This window comes from Pseudophryne corroboree, chromosome 6 (genome assembly GCF_028390025.1).
Source record: "Pseudophryne corroboree isolate aPseCor3 chromosome 6, aPseCor3.hap2, whole genome shotgun sequence".
NCBI lineage: Eukaryota > Metazoa > Chordata > Amphibia > Anura > Myobatrachidae > Pseudophryne > Pseudophryne corroboree.
Window position 1 is genome coordinate 111,736,601 of NC_086449.1, and position 12,105 is coordinate 111,748,705.

The following is a 12,105-nucleotide window of genomic DNA, read 5'->3' on the forward strand; positions in this document are numbered from 1 at the left end:
ATGCCCCCTTAAGGACATGACTCCCAAAGAAAGTGGGCGTCCGTAATATCCAATGCATAATGACTAGAGAAGTTACAGTATGTACCGATGACCAGGTAGCTACTGCACAAATGCACTTTGCTGACACCTTAGCCTTCTTTGCCCAAGAAGTTGCAATCGCCCTGGTAGAGTGTGTCTTCAGCTCTTCTGGGACTTCACGACCACTTTTTCATATATGAATGTTAATAAATCTTTAATCCATCTGGATATAGTCTGTTTTGTAGGTCCTACACCTTTTTTTTACCCCTGCATGGGAGCACAAATAAATGTTTTGTCTTCCGGAAATCCTTAGTTCTCTTTAAATAAATAGAAATTGCTCTACGTAAATCCAAACTATGTAACTTCTCTTCTTCCTTTATTAGCGGTTGAGGATAGAAGGAAGGCAGAAAAATTTCTTGATTCAAATGAAACTCAAAACTACCTTAGGTAGAAAAATAAGAATTTACTCACCGGTAATTCTATTTCTCGTAGTCCGTAGTGGATGCTGGGAACTCCGTAAGGACCATGGGGAATGGCGGGCTCCGAAGGAGGCTGGGCACTCTAGAAAGATTTATGACTACCTGGTGTGCACTGGCTCCTCCCACTATGACCCTCCTCCAAGCCTCAGTTAGGACACTGTGCCCGGACGAGCAGACATAATAAGGAAGGATTTAGAATCCCGGGTAAGACTCTTACCAGCCACACCAATCACACCGTACAACTCGTGATACTATATCCAGTTTGACAGTATGAAAACAACTGAGCCTCTCAACAGATGGCTCAACAATAACCCTTTAGTTAACAATAACTATGTACAAGTATTGCAGACAATCCGCACTTGGGATGGGCGCCCAGCATCCACTACGGACTACGAGAAATAGAATTACCGGTGAGTAAATTCTTATTTTCTCTAACGTCCTAGTGGATGCTGGGAACTCCGTAAGGACCATGGGGATTATACCAAAGCTCCCAAACGGGCGGGAGAGTGCGGATGACTCTGTAGCACCGAATGAGAGAACTCCAGGTCCTCCTCAGCCAGGGTATCAAATTTGTAGAATTTTGCAAACGTGTTTGCCCCTGACCAAGTAGCTGCTCGGCAAAGTTGTAAAGCCGAGACCCCTCGGGCAGCCGCCCAAGATGAGCCCACCTTCCTTGTGGAATGGGCATTTACAGATTTTGGCTGTGGCAGGCCTGCCACAGAATGTGCAAGCTAAATTGTACTACAAATCCAGCGAGCAATAGTCTGCTTAGAAGCAGGAGCACCCAGCTTGTTGGGTGCATACAGGATAAACAGCGAGTCAGAGTTTCTGACTCCAGCCGTCCTGGAAACATATATTTTCAGGGCCCTGACTACGTCCAGTAACTTGGAGTCCTCCAATTCACTAGTAGCCGCCGGCACCACAATAGGCTGGGTCAGGTGAAACGCTGACACCACCTTAGGAAGAAATTGGGGACGAGTCCTCAATTCTGCCCTATCCATATGGAAAATCAGATAAGGGCTTTTACATGATAAAGCCGCCAATTCTGACACTCGCCTGGCTGAAGCCAAGGCCAATAACATGACCACTTTCCACGTGAGATATTTTAGATCCACGGTTTTTAGTGGCTCAAACCAATGTGATTTTAAGAAAACTCAACACCACGTTGAGATCCCCAGGTGCCACAGGGGGCACAAACGGGGGCTGAATATGCAGCACTCCTTTCACAATGTCTGAACTTCAGGTACTGAAACTAATTCTTTTTGAAAGAAAATCGACAGAGCCGAGATCTGTACTTTAATGGAGCCTAGACTCAGGCCCATATTCACTCCTGCTTGCAGGAAATGTAGAAATCGACCTAGTGGAAATTCCTCTGTTGGGGCCTTTTTGGCCTCGCACCATGCAACATATTTCCGCCACATGCGGTGATAATGCTTTGCCGTAACATCTTTCCTGGCTTTAATAAGCGCAGGAATGACTTCTTCCGGAATACCCTTTTCCTTCAGGATCCGGCGCTCAATCGCCATGCCGTCAAACGCAGCCGCGGTAAGTCTTGGAACAGACAGGGCCCCTGCTGAAGCAGGTCCTGTCTGAGCGGCAGAGGCCATGGGTCCTCTGATATCATTTCCTGAAGTTCCGGGTACCAAGCCCTTCTTGGCCAATCCGGAACCACGAGTATCGTTCTTACTCCTCGCCATCTTATTATTCTCAGTACCTTTGGTATGAGAGGCAGAGTAGGGAACACATAAACCGACTGGTACACCCACGGTGTCACTATAGCGTCCACAGCTATCGCCTGAGGGTCCCTTGACCTGGCACAATATCTCTTTAGCTTTTTGTTGAGGCGGGACGCCATCATGTCCACCTGTGGCCTTTCCCAACGGTTTACCAACAGCAGGAAGACTTCTGGATGAAGTCCCCACTCTCCCGGGTGTAGGTCGTGTCTGCTGAGGAAGTCTGCTTCCCAGTTGTCCACTCCCGGAATGAACACTGCTGACAGTGCTAGTACGTGATTTTCCGCCCATCGGAGAATCCTTGTGGCTTCTGCCATTGCCATCCTGCTTCTTGTGCCGCCCTGTCGGGTCACATGGACGACTGCCGTGATGTTGTCTGACTGTATCAGTACCGGCTGGTTTTGAAGCAGGGGTCTTGCCTGACTTAGGGCATTGTAAATGGCCCTCAGTTCCAGAATTTATATGTAGGGAAGTCTCCTGACTTGACCATAGGCCCTGGAAGTTTCTTCCCTGTGTGACTGCTCCCCAGCCTTGAAGGCTGGCATCCGTGGTCACCAGGACCCAGTCCTGTATGCCAAAACTGCGGCCCTCTAGAAGATGAGCACCCTGCATCCACCACAGTAGAGACACCCTGGTCCTTGGAGACAGGGTTATCATTTGATGCATTTGAAGATGCGATCCCGACCACTTATCTAAGAGGTCTCACTGGAAGGTCCTCGCATGGAACCTGCCGAATGGAATTGCTTCATATGAAGCCACCATTTTTCCCAGGACTCGTGTGCAACGATGCACCGATACCCTTTTTGGTTTTAGGAGGTCTCTGACTAGAGATGACAGCTCCTTGGCTTTCTCCTGCGGGAGAAACACTTTTTTCTGTTCTGTGTCCAAAATCATCCCCAGGAACAGTAAGCGAGTGGAAGGAACCAGCTGTGACTTTGGAATGTTCAGAATCCAGCCATGCTGTTGTAGCACCTCCTGAGATAGTGCTACTCCGACCAGTAACTGCTCCCTGGACCTTGCCTTTATAAGGAGATCGTCCAAGTATGGGATAAATAAAAACTCCCTTTTTTTTTTTTTTGAAGGAGTATCATCATTTCTGCCATTACCTTGGTAAACACCCTCGGTGCCGTGGACAGTCCAAACGGTAGTGTCTGGAATTGGTAATGGCAATCCTGTACCACAATCTGAGGTACTCCTGGTGAGGAAGGTAAATAGGGACATGCAGGTAAGCATCCTTGATGTCCAGGGATACCATGTAATCCCCCTCGTCCAGGCTTGCAATAACCGCCCTGAGCGATTCCATCTTGAACTTTGTTATGTAAGTGTTCAAGGATTTCCATTTTAAAATGGGTCTCACCGAACCGGCTGATTTCGGTACCACAAACAGTGTGGAATAGTAACCCCGTCCTTGTTGAAGTAGGGGCACCTTGACTATTACCTGCTGGGAATACAGCTTGTGACTTGCCTCTAGCACAGCCTCCCTGCCTGAGGGAGTTGTCGGGAAGGCAGATTTGCGTAAACGGCGGGGGGGAGACGCCTCGACTTCCAGCTTGTACCCCTGAGATACTACTTGAAGAATCCAGGGATCCACCTGTGAGCGAGCCCACTGATCGCTGAAATTTTTGAGGCGGCCCCCCACCGTACCTGGCTACGCCTGTGGAGCCCCCGCGTCAAGCGGTGGACTCAGAGGAAGCATTTTGATTCTGGGAACTGGCTGCTGGTGCAGCTTTTCCCCTCTTCCCTCGTTTGACCCGCCTGCTTTTTTGAAGCCGAAAGGACTGTACCTGATAATACAGTGCGTTTCTTAGGCTGTGAGGAAACCGGAGGTAAAATATTTTCATCCCAGCTGTTGCTGTGGATACGAGGTCCCAGAGACCATCCCCAACCAATTCCTCACCCTTATAAGGCTCTATGTGCCTTTTAAAGTCAGCATCACCTGTCCAGTGTCGGGTCTCCAATACCCTCCTGACAGAATGGACATTGCAATAATTCAGGATGCCAGCCGGCAAAATATTCCTCTGTGCATCCCTCATATATAAGACGACGTCTTATGTTCGCAAAATAGTATCCCTGTTTGAAAGGGGTACAGACCACGCTGCAGCAGTCTGCAGGTCTCAGTCTAGTACCTGAGTGTGTAATTACAGACTTCAGGATAGCCTCCTGCTATTTATCAGCAGGTACCTTCAAAGTGGCCGTATCCTAAGACGGCAGTGCCACCTTTACAAACGTGTGAGCGCCTTATCCACCCTAGGGGATATCTCCCAGCGTAACTTATCCTCTGGCGGGAAAGGGTACGCCATCAGTAACTTGTTAGAAATTACCAGTTTCTTATCGGGGAAACCCACGCTTTTTCACACTTCATTCACTCATTTGATGGGGGAACAAAACACTGCCTGCTTTTTCTCCCCACACATAAAACCCTTTGTTTTTAGTGGTACTTGGGTTAATGTCAGAAATGTGTAACACATTTTATATTGCCGGGATCATGTAACGGATGTTCCTAGTGGATTGTGTATATGTCTCAACCTCGTCGACACTGGAGTCAGACTCCGTGTCGACATCTGTGTCTGCCATCTGAGGGAGCGTTGATGGCCTTTGAGACGTCTGGGCAGGCGCTGGCTGAGAAGCCGGCTGTCCCATAGCTGTTACGTCATCCAGCCTTTTATGTAAGGAGTTGACACTGTCGGTTAATACCTTCCACCTATCCATCCACTCTGGTGTCGGCCCACAGGGGTGACATCTCATTTATCGGCATCTGCTCCGCCTCCACATAAGTCTCCTCATCAAACATGTCGACACAGCCGTACCGACACACCGCACACACACAAGGAATGCTCCAATGAGGACAGGACCCACAAAAGCCCTTTGGGGGGACAGAGTGAGAGTATGCCAGCACACACCAGAGCGCTATATAATGCAGGGACTAACCGAGTTATGTCCCCTATAGCTGCTTTTATATAATTTATACTGCGCCTAAATTTAGTGCCCCCCCTCTCTGTTTTAACCCTGTTCTGTATGTAGACTGCAGGGGAGAGCCAGGGAGCTTCCCTCCAACGGAGCTGTGAGGGAAAAATGGCGCCAGTGTGCTGAGGAGATAGGCTCCGCCCCTTTTTCGCGGACTTTTCTCCCGCATTTTTATGGAATCTGGCAGGGGTTAATATACATCCATATAGCCCTGGGGGTTATATGTGATGTATTTTTGCCAGCCAAGGCGTTTATATTGCTGCTCAGGGCGCCCCCCCCCCAGTGCCCTGCACCCTCAGTGACCGGAGTGTGTGGTGTGCATGAGGAGCAATGGCGCACAGCTGCAGTGCTGTGCGCTACCTTGGTGAAGACTGATGTCTTCTGCCGCCGTTTTTCTGGACCTCTTCTTGCTTCTGGCTCTGTAAGGGGGACGGCGGCGCGGCTCCGGGACCGAACACCAAGGACTGGGCCTGCGGTCGATCCCTCTGGAGCTAATGGTGTCCAGTAGCCTAAGAAGCCCAATCCGGCTGCAAGCAGGCGAGTTCGCTTCTTCTCCCCTTAGTCCCTCGCTGCAGTGAGCCTGTTGCCAGCAGGTCTCACTGAAAATAAAAAACCTAAATCTATACTTTTTTTCTAAGGGCTCAGGAGAGCCCCTAGTGTGCATCCAACCTCGGCCGGGCACAAGATCTAACTGTGGCTTGGAGGAGGGTCATAGTGGGAGGAGCCAGTGCACACCAGGTAGTCATAAATCTTTCTAGAGTGCCCAGCCTCCTTCGGAGCCCGCTATTCCCCATGGTCCTTACGGAGTTCCCAGCATCCACTAGGACGTTAGAGAAACTAGGATTTGTTCTTAAGACAACTCTTCTTATCCGGCAGGAAATTTACATAGGACTCCACTGCCCAAAGAGCCTGCAACTCACCAACTCTAACTGAAGTGATGGCCATTAGAAAAACCACTTTCCAGGTTAGCAACTTTACTGGAATGTATTGTAATGGTACAAACGGAGGTAACATTAAGGCATTTAATATCAAATTAAATCCCACGGTGCTATGGCTGATCTGATTCAAGGCTGTATCCTTTTAAATCGCCTGACAAACTTTTTACAAGATCTTCTGCAGACAATCTTCTATCCAGTAATACACTAATGGGCCCTACACACTGGCCGATATTTTGAAAGATATGAACGATCTCGTTCATAAATGAACGAGATCTCGTTCATATCTTTCAGTGTGGAGACTTAAGCGATGAACGATGCGCGTCCCCGCGCTCGTTCATCGCTGGTCTCCTGTCGGCTGTGCATGCAGGCCAATATGGACGATCTCGTCCATATTTGCCTGCACGTCTATGGAGCCGGGTGACGGGGGGAGTGAAGAAGCTTCACTCCCCCCGTCACTGCCCCCCCCGCCGCCGGGTCGCTCGTCGGCCGTATCGGCCGTCGGGCACCTCGGCCAGTGAGTAGGGCCCATAAGAGCTGCAATCTGAACTTTAATAGTTGACACCGCCGCCCTTTTTCGAATTTGAGTAGAAACTGTAATACTTAAGGCATTTCTGCCTTTCTTGCATCAAATCTTGAATCTGCCCAAGAGATAAAAATCTTCCATATTCTATAATAGAAATTAGAGGATACTTTTTTCCTCGCTTGTAACAGAAGATTAATAACTTGCTCAGAAAGACATTTCTTTCTCAGTAGTTCCCATTCAATTTCCATGCCGTTAAGCAAAGCTGCGGCCATTGGCAATAGCCAGGGTTTTCCCACTGCCATTCTTAATACTGATGGGTACCATACTCTCCTCAGCCAGTAAGGTAATATTATTATGACATGCACTTTTTCCTCCCTGATTTTCTTCAGGATGCGCTGAATCATTGGAAACGGTGGGAACACATACCCCAGCTTGACATTCAATGCCAGGGATAATGCATCTATTCCTCCAGCCCCTGGTAGATGATATCAGGAGAAATACAGGTACTTTTGCATTGAGATGGGAAGCCATGAGATCTACCCGAGGTTGACCGAACCTTTCCACGATACTCTGAAATATCTTGCCATCTCACTCCCATTCTTCTGGTGACACTTATTGTCTGCTGAGAAAGTCCGCCACTATATAGTCCCTTCCAGGTATGTATAGTGCTGGTAGAGATTTGAGATGACTTTCTGCCCATTGCAGAATCTTTGATACCTCTTTTAATAACATCCGACTCATGGTACCACCCTGTCGGTTTACATAGGCTACTACTGCCACACTGTCCGAATATATCTTCAAATGACTCCCTACTAGTTGACTTTAATAAATACTTTATCGCATTCCAGTCAGCCCTCATCTCCTTGTGATTCGAAGAGAGCCTCATTTCTTGGGGATTCCATTGACCCGGACAGTTTTGTTGCAATAAATGTGCTCCCCATCTTGTTGCACTTGCAGCTGGGCAAGGCAATGATGTTCTGATTGACATTTTTCTGTTGATCAACTCTGGGTCTATCCACCAAGCCAGTGAATCTCTTGTGCTCTGATGTAGCCTTACCCGGTAACCTAATGAGTCTCCTCTTTGACTGTACTTTAGTATGTCCCATTGTAACTCTCTCATTCTATATCTTGCCCATGGAATTACGTCTATGGTGGAGGACATCATTCCCAATAAACGCATTCCCATGCGTAGTTATATTGTTGCAAGTTTTTACCAAAGAAGCGAGATTTTGAATCTTCTTGCAACTTTCCTTCGTCAGACCTATCACATATTGGCCAGTATTCACTTGTACCCCTAAGAATTGGATTTCTTGTGTCGGTACTAGCCGACTTTCCTCATCCAGCTATGATACTGAAGGACACCCAATGTCCTGTCCACAGCTTCTTTTACCATTTCACTTGATTCTCCACAAATCAAAAGATCGTCTAGGTATGCCCAGATTGCTACACCTTGTCCTCTTAAGAAAGCTATGAGTGCAGAAAGAACCTTGGTAAACGTTCTGAGATCTAAAATCGTTCTGAATCCTTCCGTAATTTTCTTCACTAGAAATATTCACGAGTAGAAGCCTATCTTTACCTGTGACGCTGGAACAGGTTCGACATCGCTTAATACAATCAGATTTTTTAGACTGTTTTCTAAAGATTTCCTTTCCAAAGCTGTAATCGGCATGTCTGATACTATGAACTTTGAGATATGTGTAAACTGTTCGTCACTAATAGGGAACATCCGGTCAATTATTTTGACATTACCTAACCTTTTGTCAATATTCTGCCACTCTTTAGATTTATCTTTTAACGCTTCATGTACTGGAAAGTGTCTATTCCTCTTTACTGTCTTCAAACAACACATTCTCGTTAGATTCTTCCACAGGCTCCTTATAATTCAAAGTCTTGAATATATTTTTTAGCAGACTATCCACAATTTGCAGGTTCAACCTCCTGCCATCCTCCTGTAGCTCCTCTGAGCTTGTACTAGAAGCATCCTGATAATCATCCTCATAATCAAGATCAGGTGACACTGATTCCGCACCAGAGTCTAGGCTAGTCAGAGACCTACATCTTTTAGTTCCCTGGAGTTCAGATAACTGTTCCTGAGTAACAAAATAATTCTTCATCCAATTCATCAATTCCTGTAATTGTTTAGACTGAATAGGAGCAGGTGCATCACTTTCTGCACAATCTCACAAAACTTAACATATCACAGGCAGCACATTGCATATCCTTATGCTTACTCTTACACTTCCTCTTTGCTGGAAACAAACACACTGCAACAGCAATAACTAATTACTAGCCTGGCTGATACACAATGTATATTTAATGCCCTCTATGAGGACTTGCCTCTTTTGGGCACGTCAGCTTTTGGAGAGAAGGTTCTTTGTCCATATTGTTTAGCAGCAATGGCCTGCACAACATCTGCAGCAGACGTAAACTGCATGCTGCTCCGGTGTACAGCGCCATCTTTAAAAACCACTGTATTCACAGCAGGGCAGGCGCATGCGCAGACCACCTTGCACAGTCTTCTGGGACGGCCGCGTCACTGCACTTCCGCACACCACCAGCCGGTTGCCTGTCTCCCAGCCTAACCACCAGCACTTCCGCCCGGACACGGAGCTCCGGTTTCAGTGCTGGCACACATCAGGGAACCTGGACCACAGACATGGGGACCACAGTCACTAGCAGCGGGGTAGACACCTTAAGCCTCAGTCAGGGACTTACTTGACTGCCCCTATCCACACCATACCTTTCCTCCCCAGGGAGTGACCCTCTTCCAGCCGCAGCTGCACAGAGGCACATTGCTGGGCGACAGCATGAGGTTAGCCTCCATTGGAAAAATAAACTGCTACATTGTCACTGCCTCGGAGACAGACTAAGGAGGAAGGGGAGGAGTGGAGCTATATACCTGAAGTGGGTGGTCCCTGACATGTGAAAATACTACCTGTCTAGTGCTAGAGGAATGGGATGTAATCCCAGAGGAAAGGCTGCCATGTAGTAGCGTAGGCGAAAACATTTTGGAAATAGGATATAAATGGCAGTATAGATACTTCTACCAGAAGAAAAATATCCAGGAATGTTCAATATTAATTATAAATCCAACAATGTGCTCCGACTATTAAACTAAAACACTGAATATTTTTTACCTTTTGACTTGTTTTGCACTGCCCGTAAGCACAGCATATTTATATTATAAGATGGAACATTTTGTGATTTATTTTTATTGATATTTACATGCATATATTGTAGCTCAAAAGCTTTGGTACATCCCAATTTTCTACTGCAATATAAGCAGTTTAATGCCTCATATGTACGAACATTATTAATACAGGTATCCTTTTATATGCTTGCAGTGATGCAAGGATGCAGCGGCATTGTGGGACAGGCACGACTGCACGCTCCCAATAAGCTATAGACTGAAATGGGAGTCGGCATGCGCATCACCCGCCTCCCATTTACTCCAATGAGACCAGAGAGTGATGTGAATGAGTGCAGCATGCCGCACTGCGTTGGCATTGCGGTCCCGCTATGTTGCTGCGTAGAAGATAAAGAATAGAATCATGTAATCTAAAACATTGACTCAAAGTAGCAACCTTTTGCAGATACAGGGCCATATTCAGCTTGCATTGCTGATCCCATTTCCCTGATTTTCAGGCCAGCGCGCACGTGCAGGGCCAGTTCTGTGCCCGGGAGATGCGACAACATCGCAGTAATGGGAACGCCTCTGCCTGATTGACAGAGGCGTTCGCGGGGAGGTCACACAGCACTGGGTGGGCGTATTGATGGGAGCGGGGCTGGTCCAGGGCAGGTTTTAGGGCAGCTGCTGCAAACGGCTGCGTATGGAGGGGGTCAACCCTAATTTCAGATTCTGCGATGTGATCACAATTGCAAGTGCAAGCAGTTGCAGTTTTGCTAAATAAACAAAACTGCAACCGATGATGAATAAGGTCCTTAAGCACCATACACACTTGTGGCATCCTTTCTATATTGGAAATAAAATACAGGTGAAACTCAGAAAAATAAGATTTTACTTACCGGTAAATCTATTTCTCGTAGTCCGTAGTGGATGCTGGGGACTCCGTAAGGACCATGGGGAATAGACGGGCTCCGCAGGAGACATGGGCACTTTAAGAAAGAATTTAGATTCTGGTGTGCTCTGGCTCCTCCCTCTATGTCCCTCCTCCAGACCTCAGTTAGAGAAACTGTGCCCGGACGAGCTGACAGTACAAGGAAAGGATTTTGGTAATCCAGGGCAAGATTCATACCAGCCACACCAATCACACCGTATAACTTGTGATAAACTTACCCAGTCAACAGTATGAACAACAACAGAGCATCAGTTCAACTCTGATGCAACTATAACATAACCCTTATTGCAGCAATAACTATATACAAGTATTGCAGAAGAAGTCCGCACTTGGGACGGGCGCCCAGCATCCACTACGGACTACGAGAAAAAGATTTACCGGTAAGTAAAATCTTATTTTCTCTAACGTCCTAGTGGATGCTGGGGACTCCGTAAGGACCATGGGGATTATACCAAAGCTCCCAAACGGGCGGGAGAGTGCGGATGACTCTGCAGCACCGAATGAGCAAACTCAAGGTCCTCCTCAGCCAGGGTATCAAACTTGTAGAACTTTGCAAAAGTGTTTGAACCTGACCAAGTAGCCGCTCGGCACAGCTGTAATGCCGAGACCCCTCGGGCAGCCGCCCAAGAAGAGCCCACCTTCCTAGTGGAATGGGCCTTAACTGATTTTGGCAGCGGCAATCCAGCCGCAGAATGAGCCTGCTGAATCGTGTTACAGATCCAGCGAGCAACAGTTTGCTTTGAAGCAGGAGCACCTAGCTTGTTGGAAGCATACAGGATAAACAAAGACTCTGTTTTCCTGACCCTAGCCGTTCTGGCTATATAAACCTTCAAAGCCCTGACCACATCAAGCAACTCGGAATCCTCCAAGTCAGTAGTAGCCACAGGCACCACAATAGGTTGGTTTATATGAAAAGATGAAACCACTTTCAGCAGGAATTGTGGACGGGTCCTCAATTCTACTCTATCCGCATGGAAAACCAGATAGGGGCTTTTATGCGACAAAGCCGCCAATTCTGACACACGCCTAGCCGAAGCCAAGGCTAGTAGCATGACCACCTTCCACGTGAGATATTTCAATTCCACCGTTTTGAGTGGTTCAAACCAGTGGGATTTCAGGAAACTCAACACCACGTTAAGATCCCAAGGTGCCACTGGAGGCACAAAAGGGGGCTGAATATGCAGCACTCCCTTTACAATCGTCTGAACTTCAGGTAGAGAAGCCAGCTCTTTTTGAAAGAAAATGGATAGGGCCGAAATCTGGACCTTAATGGAACCCAATTTTAGGCCCAAAGTCACTCCTGACTGTAGGAAGTGAAGGAAACGGCCCAGCTGGAATTCCTCCGTAGGGGCATTCCTGGCCTCACACCAA